The sequence below is a fragment of the Perognathus longimembris genome, chromosome 1, assembly GCF_023159225.1.
Source record: "Perognathus longimembris pacificus isolate PPM17 chromosome 1, ASM2315922v1, whole genome shotgun sequence".
Lineage (NCBI taxonomy): Eukaryota > Metazoa > Chordata > Mammalia > Rodentia > Heteromyidae > Perognathus > Perognathus longimembris.
Window position 1 is genome coordinate 114215626 of NC_063161.1, and position 22882 is coordinate 114238507.

A 22882-nucleotide genomic window follows, 5' to 3' on the forward strand; every position below is an offset into this window, starting at 1 on the left:
TGTTTCCTTCGTATTCAGGACATGGTTGGAATGACAGTCTATTTGGGGGAGGGGGTTGAATGATCAGCTCTATTTAAAATTGTAGGTTGCTCGTGGGTGAGCACCACATACATTCTGTTGAGCAGAAGAGTTTTTTCCACATATGCACACACTGTGAAGTGGAAGAACAGGAAATGGTGGTGACAGATGTATGAAAATGGTTACTCTTGGAGAGACTGCCTGGAGCAGGGCACTTCTGGCAGTGATAGAAAGGTTCTATACCTTATTTAATGATTTATCCTTTCTTTTCTTTTTCTTCTTTGTGGTACTGATTCAAATTCAGAGCATTATGCATACAAGTCAAGTGCTGTATTACTGAGCTACATCCTTAGCCTTTTCTGCATCTTGTTTTCTGATGGCTACATGTGTAAACACAAATGACAAAAGTTCCTAATGAACACTAAAGAGCTATGTATTTTATTACACATAAATTATATCTCAATCTAAAACAAAAATTAAATTGGATTAAATTAAAGAAATAATTGTTGATTGCTGGACCAACTCCATAATATTTAAGGGAGTAGTGTGAGGATCTTTAAAGATTGACTATGTGATATAAACAAACTGCTATGCTTTGTTCACATGCAAAGAAAATCAAGTTAGATAGCAAACCTTTCTTTATAATACAAGAGTGGGCATTTCTACAATGTAAAAGTGTAAATGTATTTAATCATTGACATTGATTGACAGATGCACAGTCAGCCACATCTATCGGTTAAACTAAATTATGTAGAATGACAAATGCATTGGATCTTAGTTGATTTCTTCAAGCTGGTATTCTCATTTGGGTGTCAGTATATCTTTTTCTAGAATCCTAGAGGAAATGAGAAATATGCCTCATAGTGTTCTACAGATGGTATTCTACACATGCAGTTTCATTTAAACAACAGATTCTTACCAAACTTTAAAAATATCTAAAATATTGGTTTGTGGGTGGCTGTTCTTATTCAGTTCTGCAAGAATGCTATTTGTTCTCTGTATTCTAGTATGAGTGTTCTCCCTTTCTGACCTTGTGTTATGAAAAATATTCTCAAATGAACTACACAAACTGTTGATAATTGAACAAGCATCCTTACGAAAACTGATGAAAGGAAAATAACAGTATTAACCATACCCTATAGAAAATAGCTAATTAGCTAGTCTAACTTGTTATCCAGAAACAAAACCATAGTTATGTACCCTGACTGGTTACTGGAGTTCTTTGCAGTAAGCAACCTTAAAGCTATGTACACAAATTAAACAGACAAATGATTTCCAGAGTAGCACTCATTACTCACTTGATTTACTTGAAACGCATTTTGATTTAGTAAAACATTACATATCTCAACTTTACAGAGAAGTGATGGTGAGATGTAAGATTCCTATGTGTGTAGATCAGTGAAATTAAATACTCTACTGTTGGGGACTCAGTTTTGGCCTTAATGGGGGAAGGGTGACAAGAGCTCCCAAGACGCTGCCCTTCTCCCAGCCCTGGCACAGTGTTAAAGCTAGCCACTTCCACCTTCTGGCCTCAACCAGAAGAGAAAACCCCGCCCCTGGGGGAGACAAACATGTACATGCCACCATGATAGGGGTTGTCCAGCCCACAAAGGAAGTTTCATGACATCACCTGATGGACATGGTCTTTAGCCTATGACTGGCCCTTTGGCCAGTCCCCCTTCTTTCCCGCCATTACCACTATATAAACCCCCTCCCAATTAAATCCTGTGAGACCCATTCAAACATCCAGGCATCTCCCTGATGTCTTCTTCCACCACTGCTCCTGAAACATGAGGGGACCGGGGGGAGGGGAGGCATCGGCAACCTTTCCTCAACTTAGCGTAACCCATGAGGGTACGCCTTTGCCTTCTGCTGGCAGAAGATAAGGCTGAATGCTCTTTCATAGTTTCTGGGGTTCAGGCATTTCCCTGGGAGATAGGGGAAAAGGGATCCTTCAGGTTCCGACACCCTACTTCAAAATTTTGAACATCTATTAATTTCTTTCTTTGAAATCACCTATCAAACACATGTCAAATATCAGTGCTACTTTAAGGAACTGCAGACTTTGGGAGGAGCAAGTTGGGACTGTAAAACTGAGAAGGTCATGTTTCAAGGAATGCCAATGGATTTACCAAATATAAAAAAGGAGAAGGGCATTCCATTCAGAAGTGACAGCATGAGCAAAGGCGCCTAAGTATGAAAGAGCACAGAACAGTTAAAAATATAAAGTAGGTCAGTGTGGTTAGAGTAATTTTTGTGGAAGGGTATAGAAAGATAAATTGAGAAGGAAACCAGAATGTTCTATATACAATCCTAAGACTTTTGGAATTCATTCTATAAAAAAGGGGAGAAGGGAAAGTCACACACAAGCTGTGTTTTAAAAGCAGCACTGATATTTGTAAATGGTTGCAAGAGGAACCAAGAGACTAAGATCGAACAGATTTTATGAGAATGAAGAGGAGACCCTGAAACAAAATACAAATTTTAATTGTAAATAATTTTAACTCTAAGAGAAAACTACACTCACAAAAAATCTATATAAATGTGACCATTTTCCTTCCATTAAAATAAAACCATTTTTATTTATTCTTCAGCTCTATATTGCTCAGCTTTATTTTGGCCATCACTCTTCCTATAATGTGTTATATTATAAGCTAATAATACTCTAATCTGCTATCTTGGAGACTGTGTACTCTTCTCCCTCCTCTTGTTCTCCTATAAACACAGTAAATGCGTTACTCACTTACTGGAAGGCAAATCCATACCATGTTAATTCATCATCCTTGTTTGTTGCAATGGATCACTGTAGGCCAATCCACGCATTGAGAACAACCTTCTTGGCCTTCTCTGGGAAGTGTGTTGCTATATCTGACTGAACCTCCCTAGGCCTCCACCAACAGAACACTCTTGTATTTGTGGCTTTTGGTTATATCCTGTCTTCATTCCCAGAAGCAGAATTCAGAGACACAAATTAAATCATGTGGAATTTTTCTTTTTATTTCTGGATTATTTCACTTAACACAGTATCCTCAAGATTCATCCATATGCCCAATGACAGGATTTCTTTCCTTTTTCAGGCTAAATAATATTCTATTGTATTCATTCAATTTTTAAAATCTACTAATCTGTTGGACACTTATGTAGTTCCCTTGTCTTGCCTACTGTAAATAATGTTACAACAAACTTGAATAGACAAATATCTTTGGAGATCCTAACTTAAAATAATTTTTATTTATAATCAGAAATAAGAATAGTGGATCATAACGTAGTTTTACTTGTAATTATTTGAGAACTGACATAATGTTTTTCATAGGAATTACACCAGTTTGCATTCCAACACTAATATAGTGTAAGAATTCATTTTTAATTCACATTCTCTCTGGTGCATGTTATCTTTTCTGTTGCTGCTGTTGTTTGTGAATTACTCTACCAGGTATCTCTGTGTGGTTTTGATTCACATATCCCTGATGCTTAGTAGTATATTTGTCCTCTACTGTTGACTATTTGTCTTACAAAAATGTGTATTCCATTTCTTTGCAATTGTTTGTTTGGCCATTTAGTGATGTCTTTTATCCTTTTGTTGCCTATACTTTAGATTTTACATTTTAAAAAATCACCAAAAAAGAAAGAAAAGAAATGGTATCTATGACTTCTACTCTGAATTTTGCAGTTACAGGCATTTATATAAAATGTACTAAAATGTTTCCTAAAAGACCAGAGATGTAAATGTAATTATACTCTTTAGAGATAAACAGACACATCAGAGAAAACAACCCAAAGAACTGACATAGATGTATTGAGAGGTAAGATTTGTAAGGAAGTCTGCTAGAGAATCCTTGTAGATTATTAACCTTGTATTTTTAAAAAGAAATCTTTAAAAAAAAAGATGGAGATTCTTCTAGAAACTCCAGTAAAGAATAACTTACTTAAATATTTATATTGCAATGCAGAAACTTATTTTTAACTTTTTCTTTATGATACAGATTTTTAAAAAACAAAGTAATTGTTATGGCTTTCAAAGAGATATTTAGCAAAATAGTATTTTTTTTAAAAAAATAATTCAGTTAAATAAGAAATTACATATGCAATTATACCCTAGTCTTTTTTGAGGGGGAGGGAAACCTGGAGCTTGAACTCAGGGCCTGTTTTCTGTCCTTGAACTGTTGCTCAAAACTAGCACTCCAGCACGTGAGCCACAACTCCACTTCTGGCTTTTTGCTGGTTAATTGGAGATAAAATTGTCACAGATTTTCCTGCCCAGGCTAGGTTCAAACCATGATCCATAGATCTCAGCTCCTGAGTGGCTGTGATTATAAGCATGAAACACCAGGGTTTGGGTTTTGTTTTTTAATACTTCAAACTACTGGCTTCTTACATGATATAAATTTGTGCTTTTGCATTGTTGTTTCTTTCTAATCATCAGATGTAGCCATTTTGTCAATAAATCTGCTAAGAATGGGATAGAACTCTACCACAAGATGGCACCTCCGAACATATTTCAAAATGTTGATTATGTGCCTCAAATGTCTGCGACTGAAATGAACAGTGGAGACATCTGCGCTTCCTTTTCTGGTTTCAGAAAATGTCCCATATGATCCTTGAAAACAGAAGAAACAATTTTCATCTTGGTGGAAAAGTTTTTGCAATTATTAATCTCCATATGACTGGAATTCCCTACTAAATGACAACAACCAAAAAAAACAAAAAACAAAAAACATGTCTTCCTTATTGAATGAGACTTTCTTGTATACATTATGCACCTTCAGCCTGAGCACTAAGGAGCCTCCCAGGCTCAAAGTGAAGAGTGAATGGCTTACCACCCAAAAGGATTCACATACAATGATGATTGTGCCAGCCAAAGACGCAGACTAGTGACCACAGAGAAGGGCTAGCAGCCACACCAGTCAGCTCCACTCCACTGCTAAGAACATAAATGCTGAAAGTGATTATTAACTTTGCAGATATACACTTAAAGATTTCAAGGCAAAACTGGACTAACAGGAACCTTTAAAATAATTTACAAAAGAAAGTAATAATGATATTATGACAACAGAATACAGAAGAAGGGACAGTGCTCAGAGCCTGAGTTGGAGCCCCAGTACAGGTGGTTGTGCGAGCGTGTGTGTGCGCACACATATCCCCTCCCCCCTTTTTTATTGGCTGTTTCTGTTTTGTTTTGTTTTCTTTTTGTTTGTGTTTGGTTTGTTTTGTCCATCATGGGGCTTGAGCTCACGGCTTGAGCTCTGTCCCTGAACCTCTTTGTGCTCAAGGTTCCCTCTACCACTTGAGCCACTTTTGGCTTTTTCTGAGTCGTTTATTGGAAACCAGTCGCATGGACTTCCCTGTCACGGCTGGCTGCGAACTGCGATCCCCCATCTCAGATTCCTAAGTAGCTCAGATTACAGGTGTGAGCCACGGGCGCCCAGCATAGTCCATTGTTTTCAACAGTTTAATCATTCTTAGAGTTCCAGCAATCTTTATGAAAGAAAAACTGGTGGGGGGGGGGGTGCTTAGTGTTTTGTGTTGTTGGTGTTTTGTTTTTTTTTTCATGATGTTCCAGAGTTAAACCCCTTGTTTGGTGATAGCATGTCACACACTAGTTTCCAGTCCAATGCCCCTGTCACGAGACGTCGTAGGGCTTGTCACTGCTAATTATCTATCCTCACGCGTCGCTGCGCCTTGCGCGGCCTGCTGCTGCAGGGATCGCGGCTGCGGGGGGGGGGGGGGGGGGCGGCTGATTCATTTGTAGGGTCTCGGCGGTGCTTGGATCTCACAGAATGACGCCCGAGGGCCCACGCGCAGCCCCCTCCTGGTTACTGAGTGAGGAACGCGCGGCGATAAAGGTTGGCTCCCACGTGCCCTGGCGATGGAACCGGTGCTCTCCCTCATCTCCTTCCCTGCGGCTAGGGGGAGGGAACAGGCCGCAGAGGAGCTTCCCTCGCCCTTCTTCCAAGACCTGCGGGTGCTCCTGGGTTTGGCCACATTCCTATGGGAAGCGCCGGCGGTTGGTTGACGCCACCTCTGCCTCTTTCGTGCTATCACGGCTTTGGGGGGCAACCTTCAGATAGATCTCTTCCACATTCACGTTGCTGTTACGTCTGTGCACGGGGAGACGGCAAACCTTCAGTGTCTCTGCGGCCGTGACGTTTCAATCCCAACTCCAAAAGAACATATATTGAAGACACAATCGCATAGCTTTTCAAATTAAGGGGAAAGCATTTCCTTACTGATTGCCTAATTTCAATTTAAAGCACATAAAGTCTTACCGTATGTACAGACAGAGTACAAAGTTTTAGGCTTATAAATGTAATGTCATAATTTTGTCCCATTATAAACTTTATTCCTCCAAATATCCTACATAATCATACTTAACATAATACAATGGATTCATATCCATTTTCTCCTTCAACTTTGTCTATCTTTTTGGGTTTTTTTTGTTGTTGTTAATTTTAGTGTATGTGTGTGTATCTGTGTCTGTGTGTCTGTGTCTGTGTGTCTGTGTGTAATCCTGGGGTTTGAATTCAGAGCCTGGGCACTGTCCCTGGGCTTCTTTTGCTCAAGGCTAGCATTCTACCGCTGTAGACACAGCTCCACTTCTCATAGAATTTCCTGTCTCATCTCGCTTGGAACCTGTGTCCTCAGATGTCAGCCTCCTGGGTAGCTAGGATTACAGACTAAGTCCCCAGCCCCAAGTTTTCAACTTTGCCTTCGGTGGCTGACTTCAGTAAGGAGCACTAAACTCCACAAAGGGGCAATCATCATTGAATTACAAACCATCCTTTGAATTCCTAAATTAATTTTTATTTCAGATTGTAAAATCTCTTTTCTTTTTTCTCTACATTACAGTATGCTGTTGAAGCTGAGATTCCTCTATTAAAAAAGAAATCCAAATTCAGCTTAGAAAACAAGAAGACCTTGTAATTACAAACCGAACATGAGAAATTTACTTATATAAGGCTTCACAAACACCAGAAACAGTGATGTTGAAAGTTATTTCCACTAGATGGCAGTATAGTCCCAAACTTAAAAATCTCAGTGGTAATGAAAAAAATTAAAGTGCAGTAAAATGTTTATTGCCAGTCTCTACTATTTATACATTTGAACAATTTTTCTTTTGAAAACCAAACGAAATTTTCAACTATGAATGTTCATCTGCAGATGACAGGATAGATGTTGTCTTAGAAAGAACAAAACATGACTATAATATATCTTACAAACACATTATTTTCTGCATTTTTTTTGCATTGTACAACTCTACCATGTGCTGTAGGATATTCTGATTTATCCTGTTTCATACATTTACTAATAATCTTCACCTTAAATTACTACTGATCCATCTTACAATGACTGGTTTCAATTTAGCATGTCATTGACATGAAGCTTTGCCTTATATCTGTATCACCAACAGTGCTGCTGTATTTAATTAAAATAACATAGAATATGAAAAGTATTGCAACATGCAAGGATTCTGTAGTGTGCTAGAGTTGATATGTATCACAGAAGCCCCATTCTTCTGGTCACAGATAATTTATCTTTTCCTTCCAAATTATATTCACAAGGCTGTTTCCTGGGGGATAAGGGGTGGTGGGAGATGTTTTATTAATTTGTTTCTTTATTTGTCCATCATGGAGCTTGAACTCAGGGCCTGAACACTATCCCTGAGCTTTATCCACTCAAGGCTAGCACTCTACCACCTTGAGCAACAACTCCACTTCCAGTTTTCTGGTGCTTAATTGCAAACAGACTTCCCATAAGGCTTTGAACTATAATCCTCGGATATCAGCTTCCTGAGTAGTTAGGATTGCAGGCTTGTGCTGCCAGCACCTGGTGGAAGGCAGTTTGTTTGCTTGGTACCTCTTGGTGATCTGACCAGGAAACCAAGAGTGACATTTCTACATCTATAGATTTACTATGAAATTCAAGACACTACACCTTTTAATTGTCCTCCAAATTCTGTTTTGAAAATGGATTAGAACTTGCTTCATTTGTTTTATCAGTTGTTAACATCTGGTGACATTTCATTCCTCTAAATAATTTTAGTAATAATAAATTTAACAAAACATATTTTTGAGGCAAGAAAAGAAAGATTGATGTTTATTGTTTAAGCCTTGGGTAATGCTCATTTTCTGTAAAGTCCAAACTCAAATTCTTATACAACACATAAAACAGTATGTATGGCCAGCCACTCTGGTTTACCCTTTCAATCCCAGTTACTTGGGAAGTAGGGATAGGAGGGCCATAGGTTAAGGCTAGAGCAAAAATGGTAAGGAGGCCGTATCTAAAGTGAGGCAGGTTGTTTTCAAAGTTTAAAATATAGGTATTAGCTTTCCATTTTGCCACTATAACAAATTTTCACAAACTTAGTGGCCTAAACCAATACAAATTTGTTTTCTTTCAGTTTTGAAGGCCACAATTCCACAAATCAGTTTTACTAAGAAGAAAACAACTTAAGTAAAACTCCAGTGGAAGGGTGGAAAAAGTTTTCCTGTGCCTTTCCTGGCTTCTACATTCCTTGGCTCATGGCACCTTCATGCTATAAAACCATTGGGCCTGCATCTCCTATGTCTAACATTTGCTTCTTTTTGTCACCTGTCCTCCGCTGCCTCTATGAAAGGAATTTTGAGATTGCTTTAAGACCCACCCAGATGACCCCGGAAACTCTCCCTTTCCCAGCACTGTAATATCATCTGGGAGGCCATTTTGTTCTGTAAGATTGCACTTTCCAGCTCAGGGATTAGTATCTGCATAGCTTTCACATTACTTTTCTGTCTACCACAAAAAAAAAAAAAAAAAAAAAAAAACTTTCTTCATATGCTCCTTTTGAGAACTTGGCTCTGTTCTTAACAAGAGAAAAGAATTAAGCCAGTTTTAAGTTCTTTTTTTTTCTTTATTAATCTTTCATCTGGCAATGATAGAGGATAATAAATCAAGATTATAAAACTGACTAAGAAATTTTGCTTTATCCTCATAAATCTTCAATGAAATTTCCTGTTCTCTAACTATCCTCCCTCCAAGCTATGTGGAATATTTTGTTTCTGGTAAGTTCCTACACAAACTACTTTTACGATATTATATTGTCACCATTTAGCAAGGGAAATTTAATTTCTTTTTCTCTGAAACCTAACTTGTTTTATTTTTCTTTAAGTGGTCACATAACTAAAATGTCTTCACTATTCAGATAGGCTTACAAATGTGTAATCCCCATCAGAATACCATTGGCAGGCACCACAAAGGAGAGAAAAGAAATCTGAAAACACCTATGAAACTAATGGAAAGAACCCTAGTGAACTTTGAACAGAGACTTTGAGCAGACCTGAGCAGAAAGAACAAAAGTGGAAATATCAGAAGACCTGGTTTTATTTTTTTTTTATTTTTTCAAATTTTTATTATCAAACTGATGTACAGAGAAGACCTGGTTTTAAATCACCCCATGGAAGTGTAAAAATAAAAATAGCCTGGCTAGCTTGCCACTAGAGACTCAAACCTGCCATCTTGGCTATTCATGAGGTCAAGACATGAAGAATGGAGGTTTGAAGCCAGCCTGGGAAGAAAAGTCTTCAAGATTCCATCACCAAGTGAAATAACATGAAGATACCAGGGAGGGAGGAAAAAAACAGGAGGGAAATATCTCATGACATCAATATAGAAAATGCCCAAAGCACAGGAAATCAAATAAATAAATAGATGAAATAACAGCAAACAGGTTTCCACACAGTGAGGCAAACAACTACCCATATAGAAACAACCTGTAGGGAGAAAATACTCACCAGCTATCCATGGGACAAGAAGACTCATACCCAACAGAGATAAAAACAAAACCTTAAAAGACATTTCTCCAAATAAAATAGTAAATCAGAGAAAGGGAGCTCACACATTATCGGTGTGAATGTAAAGTACTAAAACCATTACAAACAATAGTAGAGAAGTTTCTCTGAAAACTAAAAATAGATCTACCATGTGACCTAGACATTCTGCTTCTTGCTATATATCAAAAGGAAATGAAGTTGGCATGCCAAAAAGTTATGTTTATACACATTTCTTTTGCAGCACTATGCACAATAACTAAGGTATCAATCTATGCACCCATCTGTGGATATATGGAAGGAAAATGTACTACATATATACAGCAGAGTGTTATTGAGCCATAAACAAAAAGGAAATCCTTTTGTCTTTTGCAGAAAAATGTATATCATAAGAGGTCATTGTTCTGAATGACTTAAAGCCAGTCACATAGAAACAAGTACCACATACTCTCTTTCAAATGAGGAAGCACTATTCCACCTGAATGTGGAACAGTGACTACTAAGAATAGGAAAGGTTGGGGAAGGGGGAAGGACGGATAAAGGAAGCTGGATTTGATTAATGCACATGTTGAGCATCACACCTTACCAGCCCTTGTAAAAATCTGTCTCAAATTTAATAAGCACCTGGAGGGAGCTATTTGTCTATTGCTCTTTGCCAGGTACAACTCTCCTCCAGTGATCTCTCCCATCTTTATAGTTTTAATTATCATCCTCACACTTGTAATTCCCAGGTCTCTACTCAGTAGACCTTGGTCCCCAGGGGAAACATTCCAATAAACCCTGGCAGAACTGAACCTTATATAAACAATGCTATCATGTCAATTTATAAATTAGGCACATAGGACTAACAATAAACAATAGGACAAACTAAAACAATTATTAAAAAATATACTCTAATAATTGCCAGGATTGTTACTCCTGGGCTTCAAGCTCACAGGAAGTAACACAAGGGGTTATTTAGAAGAGAATCCCTGTAAATTCCATGATGGTTGCCACAGACCAGCCACTGCAGTCGACAGGGCACCAAGAAGGAGTGTGGAGTCGGCACAGGAGTGAAAGACATGGAGTCAAAAGTGATGAGTTAGTCTCTAGCCCAAATAGCTCAGAGGTCTTTATTTATACTATTTTTAAGCAGCAAAATGGTTACATAAAAGCATCTATTTTTTTAAAGCAAGTATCTTTCACATAAGACTCCAAGGTTTTTTTTCTTTTCCAGTAAATTCTAACCTATCAATTGCATATTTCTCAGCTGTCTACAGTTATTTTAACATATCCTGTCCAACTAGACATTGGATTTCTAACCACAATAAAGCTTTGGTCAGAGGTGTGAAACATGTCTTTATCTTAAAGCTTGCAGTTTCTGCATTATTCTTTATTTATCCTACCAAATGCCAAGTAAATTAACCAAATATTTAACATGGTTAGTAATTGTAAAATCTCAAAGGACTTCTCTCTTTTTGTAATTGTGCTTTAAAATCCATTATCCTTTCACTTTACTGTCAGATTCAAGATAGGTATAAATACACCTTTTCTGTAGATACTCTCCTGCACACATTTCCTTCTTTAAATACTATTGTAACTGTTTACCCATTATTCCTTTTTATGTTAAGTCATTTGTGCACCATGGCTTTCCAAACCACCTTATTCTCTCCCAAATAGAAAGATTTGTGCATCTCACTGTTTTGCCATGAATCCTGACTTCCCTTTTTCCCTCCTGGTCATAATATCTTGTTCAAAATCTTTCCAGGCTAAGTGTGGTCAACAACCTTTTCCCATTAACTGCTGCTCCTGTGAGGGTCTTCCAAATCCTACTTCCTATCATATGTGCCTCATAGAAAGGTCCCCCTATGGTGGGAATTAACAGTTTCTCTTTTGTGGACAGGGTTGTAGGGCCCCAAATACCAAGCCCAAATTTTTGGATTTAAAATGGATTTTCTAGCTCTTAAAGCTAGGGGCATGGGAGGCTTATTGGACTCTGGGTCTTTCTCTTCATCACTAATAGATTTCTTTCTAAGTTGCTAATACAGCTTCTCTTGCAGGTTTTTCCCCTTGCAGCAATCCTGGTCTTTAGCAGCTGCCATTTCCCCCACCGGTGAGGAAGTAGTTATTTTTGTGTCAGTCACATAGTCATGCACTTTCTTCTCTACAATGCCCTTATCTACCAGAAAATATGTTAAAAATACAAATATACTAATTATAAAGCATGTCTTTAGCAATGCTAGGATAAGTAGGAGAAGCAAACGCAGTCTCTGCCCCGGGCCTTGCCTATGAAGCTTTTCCTCCCCCCACCCTCCCCCACATCCATGTCAAAGGGATGGAAGGTGACAAGAGGCTCCTCCAGATGGTGAAGCTGAGAACTACGAAGCTGAGAACTACAACAGCTCCTCAGTGATTAGGAGCAGGTAGCATAGACAGTGTGAATACACTGGATAAAGACATAATTCATGTTCTTGACAGGATGGAGCTGATGATAGTGAGTAAGATTGTAATCTACTCAGAATAGCACACAATCCAAACATAAATTCTTTTTTGTTGTTACAAAATGTACATTGTGTACAGTGGCTGCATTTGCTCACCCTTTTTTTTTCATAAATTCTTCATTACAGGACCTTTGCTAATATTTTTGGGTAGAGGTTGATTACAGGTAAGGGGGCACTACTGTCCAGTATTTAACTTCTGCCTCTGCCATTGCACACCTGGAACTACAAGACAGATAAGTCCTTCTGATACTCAAGAGCTTCAAATTCTGTGCCATATAACTGAGATGGAGAATCATCTATTACAACTTCCTACACACACACAAATATACACACACCACATACCTCATCCTCCCTAGCCTTGGGCTGAAGTTAACAGTAAAACTCATCCATAAGTCTCAGTGAAACCTGGAAGCCATTTTGGATTTTATCTTTCTCTTCATCTGCCAGTTAAACAGCCATCTTTTTACAGAATGCTCACTTAGCTCTAAAACATTCCTGACATCTTGCCTTTCTTTAATCCTTTACAAGACCATTCTAGAGCTTATGAAAGGCCTTCTCATGTTGTGAGGCTTTTAGGATATTAACAAGAGAAAAAATATTATTCTAAAGCAGTTATTAAAATTACATATTGAATACTTAAGTTAGATAAATTAATTCTGTCAGTACAGGGAAAATTGTGCTATCCACAAGGTAATTATACTAGGGCTATATTACAGAAAATATGTCTAATATTAAATATAGTTTTAAGGTGTGTGTGTGTGAGAGAGAGAGAGAGAGAGAGAGAGAGAAAGAGAGAGAGAGAGAGAGAGAGAGAGAGAGAGAGTCCTGGGGCTTGAACCTGGTATTATCCCTGAGCATCTTTGCTCTACACTAGTGCTTAACCACTTGAACCACAAGTCCTCTTTGCTTTTTGGTGGTAAATTGTAAGTAAGAATCTCATGGGCTTTCCTGCCTGAGCTGGCTTTGTACCATAATTTATCCTCATATCTCATCCCCCTGGGTAGCTAAGATTATAAGCCTAAGTCACAGTGCCGGACTTAAAAATAGTTTTATATTATAGTTTTATATGTGAAAATAGATTCTTTAAAATCTGTCAGAGGTACTTTGATACTGCATATATCATTCTACTTGGAAGTGGTATTAAAAGTTTGTATTTGAGACTTTTGAATGTTGTCTATGACTGCAGATATCTCTGCAATTTCCCCCTGCCCTGCCTCTCCCTCCTTGTTAGACTTAAAGCCTAATGTAACACAGGCTCCTTGCTCCATTTACCTTCCTCTCTGCCACTAGACAGATTTACTAAATCTGAACCATCTTTCTGCACTACATAAAATATTATCTCCTTAACACATTGTTCTATTTATATTCTATCTCTAGTCAGTGATAACCTTACAAGCTGATCATTTTTCTCTTGCTCTTCCCAAATTCTGTTTTAGAACTCCAGGCTCCTTGGTTTTCTAAAGTCTATGTTTTTCTTACTCCTGAGCTGTCATATTTGTGGTTCCCTCTAGTCTACCATCTCTACAGTTGACTACTTCTTAGGGATTCCACCAGGCGAGAGTCACCCACTCCAAATGAATGCTCAGCAAAGGTGTGGTCCTGCTCTAAGTTATAGCCCTCCTCTAGGCTGCAATTCTCTACACTGCTATTTGCCCAAAGTATACACTTGACTCTTTCCACAGTTCCAACCTAGCAATACTGGATTCTTTGAGGGTAGAATACTGTATCCTCTTTACCTAGTTTTGTGATGAGATACCAGGCAAATTACCTATCACAGGGAAAAGCAAGTAGATACTTATCAAGAGTATATTTGAAACGAGCTACATGCATAGCATCCCACTTCCACCAGGTGGTGCTATGATATTCTCAATAGAGACCAAATCAGAAAATAGGAAGTGGAGCAAGGATGTTGCTGGCTGTACCTGTATACCTGTGTGTCCCTGTCTGTATATATGCTGTTGCAGAGACAGGAACTCTGCCCACATTGATCCACTTATTCTGGTGCAAAATACAGAGGATCATCACGTTTTTCTTTTCTTTATTATCTTTATAGGTGCAAAGTAAAAAAATATTAAACACTTGGTAGTTCTTAAAATCAATCTACTTAAACACACGGGGACCTACTGTGTTTTTCCTTCATTCTTACCACCCAAAGATGTTCTAGGTAGAGATAGTGCAAAATCCCCAGTATTTGGAGAAGCAGGAGCATGATGAGGTTTCAGATCAGTGCTCCATGCATTTTTTTTACCATCTGGCATTTGCTGTCTCAACCATGAAAAGTGAATAATATTGCTCACCCAACAAAGAAAAAAAAATGACAGCACTAATGATTACTACTGAAGACAGGAGGGTGGGCCACAAAACTTAGGAACTTCATCTGGCCTTAAAATCTAAAAAGAAAAAAAAATTAAACTGTTGTGTGTGTTTGGTTGGTTGGTTGGCTTTGTTTTGTTCGTGCCAATGGACTACCTGAAATCTGTTTCATGAACTCTTTGAAATCAAGTAGATATTTATCAAGGCATCTGTACCTAAATTTCCCAGCTACTAAGCAGACCATGTGGTAATCCCTAACTTACTAGCTGTTTGGTAAAATGTAATAGTAGAGTACCAGTAATAGAAATCTCAACTATTGCAAATTATTATGGCAGCAGTTCAGATCATAGATGAAAATCTAGCAATTCCATTCAGAATAGTAATACACTAATGATGGTGGGTTCAGGAAATGATGTTTAGATTTTTCCAAATGGAGTAGAAGAATGGAACATAGACATTTTGAGACATGTCTCTTTCTGCAAGTAGTGAAGTAGGGATGCTGTATCTAATAGGTGCCATCTTGGCCACATGGTGGATGACAGAGTATTGGGTTTAGCTGGAGCCATCTTGTCTTCATGGTTGAGGCAGGGAAGTCACCCTTCCCAGGTGATGGGCATGCCAGAATTCCTAGAGGCAGGGACAGGGGCTTGAACACTAGGTTACTAGACCTGCCATTCTTGGGTTGAAGGCTCTCAAGCTTCCTACCTTCTGACCTGATCCTATTTAAGCCAGGACCCATTTGGGCACCATTACTTCATGCCACCTATCTATGTTCATATCCTATCTCCTGTCTCCTGGCTATTCTTCAGTCACCATGGTATCCCACTTCAGCTCTCCATTGGAGGTGAATTGGTTTGTTGGTATTTTTTTGTTGTTGTTATTTCTTTCATCTCTGGCCTGTTTCCTGACAGTGTTAAGTGTATTTGTGGGTTGCATGCCTTTGTAACAACTGGCTGACTGCAGACTGCTAGCATTCTAATAAAAATTCCAAGATTTGATATTTCAAAATGTGGCTTCTCTGATAATTTACATTACAACACTTACACTTGATTTGTGTATTTACATAGCAAATGCAATTGTCTAAGAAGCTAATTCCTACACTGTGCTTTTTCTTGTGGAGTGAAAATATTTTTTATAAGAATATTCTATTTATTTGGAAGTTCTGTCCTTTCCAAGTAGGGACTTCTTTTCTAAATAGAAGGTTAGTGTGGACAAAATAAAAGGATCCCAGTACTTATGACATCATTGTGTTAAATAAAAACAAGTCTATAGTTGGGTGTTGGTAGCTCATGACTGTAATTGGCAACTCTGGAGGCTGAGATCTAAGGATTGCTGTTTGAAGCCAGCCTAAGCAAGAAAATTCTTGAGACTTTTGTCTCCGATTAACCATCAAGAAGCTCAAATTGGAGATGTGGCTCAAATGGTAAAGCACTAGCTCTGAGCACAAAAAGCTCCAGGACAATCATCAGGCCCCAAGAGTTCAAGCCCTAGGGCCAACAATAAAAAATAAAATATAATAAAAAAACAAAAACAAACAAACCAAAGATCTAGTCTAATTAACAGGCTACCTCCCACTTTCACCTTTGGATCACAAAACCACCGGGAAGTGAACACCTGAAGCAATGAATATCTCCCTCAAAAAGTCGCTAATTCCTAAGATTCCACAGTTAAAGATTCATCCTCTTGGCTTAAAAACCTTTGACCCTAAGCAAACACAAGCGAAGGCTGGTGACTCTTGAATCCTTATCATTTATTTGCATCTAAATATGAGTGATCTTATCAGATTCTCCTCCCCTTTAAGCAAGTTGTGAAGAGGAAATATGGAAGAAAACCCTCTAAAACCTGGAAGGGGGGTGGAAATTCTTCACAGTGCACTAATTTCAGCATTTTATATGTTCCCTCCAACCTTGCCGAAGGTTACATTTTAATACATCTGTTGTTATTTTACCTAGAGAATGAAACTCTGAGAGGTTAAGTAGCACCACATAATAGAGATGAAAATCAGTGTCTCCAAATTATACAGAACAAAAGTGCAGGTTATGAAACCCAAGTAATGTTGGATTTATAGATGTCACAGTAGCAAGAATTCATTAATGTCACTACCTCAGGTGGCTTGCCTCCACATTGCTACAGACTGCCTAGGTATGCACAGTTAGAGAAAAAGAAATCTATAAGTAGGAAATCCTGATTCAAGTGGGAATCCTATCTGCATTACAACGTTTACCCACACATCTAGATCTTTCTCCCTTGTCATTCCACACATGTTAATAACTTCAATATATGTAAGAAATGTGAAGTGCATTCCATCCTCTGTCAGCAGCTATGCCTACATGGAAAACACCATAAGCTAGTCTGAACTTCATGAGCTTTTTTCACAACCAGGAATTTCACTTGCTGTCCCAGATGTTTTCTCGCTGTCCCCCTTCAAAGAAGCTAAAATTTTAAGAGATGTCAAAGACAAACCTAAAGTGATATTGACTACCATCCTTTTTTAAATTAAATATAGATGCTGAAACTGACCTCTGTGCATATTCTTGCCAGATTTTCCCCATCACAGCTTGACATGATTAATAGCACTCTGCAGAATTGATGGCTCTATCCTGAGATTTTCAGCATTTCTGTCACTCTTGTTTGACAGATGGCAAAACACATTTCTACCAGTAAAAGGACAAAAAGCAAATACATCAGATTCTTGGTAAACACATCATGTTTGTTAGTGTAATCAAGGCAAGGCTAGATTTCATATATCATTCTTAAAACCCAAAAACTTTGTTAAAATTTAGCAGTGATATGAGCCCTCTTTAGTAATCATGATCTGTGGTCCAATTGGCTTAAGTGTCTCCAAATGTGGTTTTGTCAAAGTGTTTTCTTCAGTTGATGAATCAAAGCAACTATTAAATTGTGGGTGTGGGGCTGGCTGGCTGGATGGGTGGGTGGGTGTGGGTATGTGCAAGGAGTTTATAGAAGATGGTAAGGGTTTCAATATTTTTGTTGCTGTTTGAGTTCCTGCAGCCAGAATATGTTATAGATTTACTGTGTTTGAGTTTACAAGTATGTGTAAAATATGAGTTTTAGCTCCTAAAATTTATTGAAAACTCACAAAAACTGTACTATAAGTAAGTATGCAAACAACCTCACTGGCTAAGAGTTCCAGCAAATTATGGTACAAGTCAAATGTCATTGAGGGCTGGTATATGTAAATGAGTGGAGGGCATCAAGAAGTAACATATAATATTTTGTTAAATAAAAATAAAAATAGCTAATATTTGCTGTACATGTATTACATTTCAAGCATCAAATATAATTTTAATGTGACTATAGACTTTTAGCAAAAACAGATTATCTATTTATGTAATATATTACTAATCTATACATAAAATATGCATATATTCTTTTTAATTCACCTATACCTAGAATACTATTCGTATTGTTTATATTCTTTTTGTCTGTGTGCGCTACACTTGGGGCTTTGGGCACTGTTTCTGATCTTTTATACTCAAAGTTCCTAGTTTACTACTTGAGCCACAGCTCCACTTTCAGTCTTTATTTTGTAGTTAATTGGATGGAGATACGAATTTCTCAGGCTTTCCTGCCCAAGCTGACTTCAAACCTCAGTCTTCAGATCTCAGACTTCTGAGAAGCTAAGATTAAAGGCATCAGCTACTGGTGATCAGATGTTCTATATTCTTATATATTCTTTGACAGAACAATTCCTGATTATATTCAATTTTAGTTCTTATATTTTAGCCAGTTAATTATTGGTGGATATTTACAAATTTTTCCATCTTTCCCTCTATGATAAAGTATCAACGTTGATTTTTTTCAACTAAACGAAGATGCAATCCAACTTTCTAAATAGCATGAAATGACTAGCTCAGGCTCAAAGATTGATTAAAGTACAGACCTGAGAAATGAATCGCCTGTGGTTCAACCCTAAGTCAGGCTCCATTTCTTTAAGATCCTTTCGGCCTTGTTCTTCTGGAAGGTCTCACTTACTTCTCCACTGGTAGAAAAAATGATAACATGAAGTTCTGGGCCTCGTATCCAAACAGAACCATAATAAAACAAAAGAAGAGGACCGCTTCTTTTAGTGTTCCACAAGGACATCTTGAGATACCACCCATCCAGAGTCCTATAGGATCTGGACAGCTGCTTCCAGCAGCTAACCCTGTGAACTAGCTGGGTGGCCCTGTTCACACTCCCAAAGCCTTGGAAAGCAGCTTAGTAGTTGAGCTGCAGAGTTCTAGAAAAGCTATGTATTCCTATCCATCTATTCTCAGCCAAGGAAGTAGCCAAAATCATCCTCTATAATCCTGAAAATCAGCCAGGATTCCTGTGAAGCTTGTAGATCTGGGGTCCTATGTCACAGCCTGGTGCCCCACTCACTTTTCTGCTCCCTAGGAAGCATGAAGGTGACCTCATCTCCCCATTTGGCACCCTAGGAAGAATCTCAACACTATAAACTGAGTGGCTCAGCCTGACAAAGCCCTCTGGTGGGAAGAAGAAGAAGAATGAGGGGGAGGAGAGGGAGGAAGAGGAGGAAAAGGAGGAGGAGGAGGAGGAGGAAAAAGAGGAGGAGGAAGAAGAAGGAAGAAGGAGAGAGAGAGAGAGAGAGAGAGAGAAACTCCATCACCCATTTGCAGCCCCAGAAAATAGCTGGGCAGCCTTGTCTGAACAGGTTGTATGTCTAAAACCTTAATAAACAACAACAACAACAACACACACACACACACACACACACACACACACACACACACACACACAAACCACAGGCACCCTGATAGATGCCATACTTGACCCAATGACATAGACAACCTCAGTGAGGGCCTAAGACTTATGTTCCACCCACTACTAAGCATTCAATGTGGTGCCTGACTAAGCCCAAAAAGTAGGCTGGTCCCTGACAAACCTTGCAATGCGATGGGCATCTGTCCTATGACCAAGAAGTCATATTTCATCTGCACAGACTGCTACAGCAGCTATGCTCTACTACCTAAAGAGTATTTTTTAAAGTGTAATATTAGAAAAAAATTATAATCTGAATAAGCAAGCTAGCAGAGAGAAAGATCATTAAAAAGAACAAAACAGAAATTATGAGACTAAAGACTCAATGAATGAAAAAAATTAAATACATATGAAAACCTTCAAGGAGACTGCATCAAGGAGAGAAGAAATCCTATTATTCCCTACCTCTATTAGGCCTTATAAGGCCTGAAAAAAGATCATTTGGCACATGACAAGGCAAACACGTATGTTTCTTGTCAGCTGTCCACAGCCTGCTTATCTGACTGTGTTAAAAATTTCAACTGGATGCTGGTGGCTCACAGGCATAATCCTAGTTACTTGGGAGGCTGAGATCTGAGGACTGTGATTCAAAGTCAGCCCAGGCTAGAAAGACTGTGAGCTTCTTATCTCCAATAGACTATTCAGACAAAGCCAAAAGTGATGCTGGGACTCGGGTGTAGAATGCTAGTTTTGAGAAAAAGAATCTCAAGGATTCAGACCCTCAGACCCTGAGTTCAAGGCCCAGGACTGGCACCAAAAGAAAAAAACAACTTTTAAAAATAAAAGTCTAGGGGCTGAGAATATGGCCTATTGATAGAGTGCTTGCCTTGTGTACATGAAGCCCTGGGTTCAATTCCTCAACACCACAAATACAGAAAAAGCCAGAAGTGGTGCTGTGGCTCAAGAGGTGGAGTGCTGGCCTTGAGCAAAAAAGAAGCCAGGGACAGTGCTCAGGCCCTGAGTTCAAATCCCAGGACTGGCAAAAACAAACAAAAAACAAATATAAATAAATAAATAAAATCTAAGTTGTACTGGCAGAATAAAGGTTTCCCACCTTTGATTTGAGAAGAAATAATTTCTGAGTTTAAAGTTAGAGTCTTTTTTTTAAATCATCCAGTCAGAAAGAAAAAAATAAAGAACAGAGTAAAGCTTCTAAGATTTATTGGATACCACTAAGTAACAAACATTCTCATTTTTACTGAGAAGAGAATGGAAAAGGCAGGAAACCTATTCAGCAGAATAATAATTAAAACAGTTTTCAACTCAAGTAAGATAACCAGTCCAGTTCAAGACCTTTAACAGATTCATCAAAAATCAAAGGATCTCTGTTACCAGAGAGTCAGGGCAGCTAGCTATCTTGGTCCTGTGTCTGCTGAGAGAATGTAGGCAAATGATGGGAAAATTTATTAGAAAAAGAATATATCAGGCTACCTACCCCTTTATGTCAAATAGAAGGAGATTGTGAAAGGCATAGAAAATATTTATTATATATCATAAACATGCCATGGAAAAACAACACTTGGGCTGATTTTCAATCATCTTTGAAGAAAAGTCTTGAGTATTAGGTTGAAATAGAAGAATCCAGGTCAGGGAGACAAAGGAAATGTATAGTTAAAGACTTCTATTACAGGTACAGCCTGGCTGACCACTGTCTGGGTTCTGGAGAAGTTATTACCACTATTAGCACTCAAGGAGAAGAATCTGCTTTCTAACAGGTGGTTCCTCCTGCTCCAAGGTGAGGTCCCAGCATTATGGATAATTGTCCTAGACCAAGATGATGGCAAAAGGAAAACAATGGTGAGAGCGGCTTAGAGCCAAGACAAATTTAACATAGAAGCAGAGGTGCCAAGCATTTTTTTCCTGCTTTTGGTTCTAGGGGCCTGAGTCAGTGCTGTTTAGCAAAACCAGTCTAAGTACTTGCTACAAATACACTTTCAAAAGACCAAAAATAGGTTGTCTCTAGGCAAAGGACCACACCATTAGCCCTAGGGCTTTGAGTACTTATTGCCTGTGAAAATTTTCTGAATTTAGGTCCAGCTCACAGGACTGAGGTCAACTGTGAGTCAGGAAGTTTAAAGTACAGTACAGTTTTCTCTTACGGATCTTGTAAGTTCTTCCTGTTGTCATCACTTATGTCTGTCTGCTATTTAAATTTTTCCTCTGAATGTTCAGGGGCCCTTGAACAATTTTTAATTTAATTTTCATTTTTTAAACTCTCCCCAATGCTAATGGTTAGCTGCATCCTAAGTATACTATTGTCAACCATTAAGTTCAAGGCAGAAAGTGCAGAGAAAATGTCACAGAACATATAATCACCATTACACTAACAATAGAAACCTGCACAAAGATTGACAGGTCAGGAAGGAATGAGTTGATATACTCAAAGTTATAAAAGCAAAACCCTACCAACAAAGAATACTGTGCCCAGCAAGTCTATCTTCTAGAAATAAAAGTGAAATACTGAATTAAAACCGCACAAAGATTAGCAAAAGCTAAAGAAATTCATTATCACTAAATTAGATTTACACTAAATGCTTAAGGATACTTATGCTACAAGTAAAAGAATGGCCAGTACCATAATATTAATGATGGTACTAGGAGAGCAGATACAGAAAGAGAAACAGAAATGAATGAAACCAGGCTGAGGATACAGCTCTGTGGTAGAACACTTGCCTAATATGAACAAGGCCTGTGAAATAGAGCAAAGGAATAAAACCTTAAAAATACACACAAAATAAATAAATAAATAAATCCACCAAATCTCAAAAGTGACCAAGAGAAGAGAAAAAGGAACAAAGGGTTTACAAAGGAAACAAAACCAACTTTAGCAAAATGGTAAATCCTAATTACTTATTAATAATAGCTTGAATATAAACATATTAAACATATTAACTTTCATCAATCAAAAGATTTCAATTAGTTGAATGAACTAAATATAGCAACGTAAGCCTGGTGCTGGTTGCTCATGCCTGTAATCCTAGCTACTCAGGTGGCTGAGATCTGAGGATCACAGTTCAAAGCCAGGCCAAGCAGAAATACCTGTGAGATTCTTTTCTTATTTTTTTTGGCCAGTCCTGGGGCTTGGACTCTGGGCCTGAGCACTGTCCCTGGCTTCTTTTTGCTCAAGGCTAGCACTCTGCCACTTGAGCCACAGCGCCACTTCTGGCCATTTTCTCTATATGTGGTGCTGGGGAATCGAACCCAGGGCCTCATGTATATGAGGCAGGCACTCTTGCCACTAGGTCATATCCCCAGCCCTACCTGTGAGATTCTTATCTCCTATAAACTATTCAGAAAAAGCTAGAAATTGTTCTGGGGCTCAAGAGGTAGAGCACTAGCCTTTAGCAAAAAAAGAAGTTCTCAGGGATACATCCAGGCCCTGAGTTCAAGCCCCAGGACCCACATAAATTTATAAATAAATAAATAAGTAAATTTATAAACAAATAAATAACTATGAGCTGACACCTGTAAGTCTAGATAATT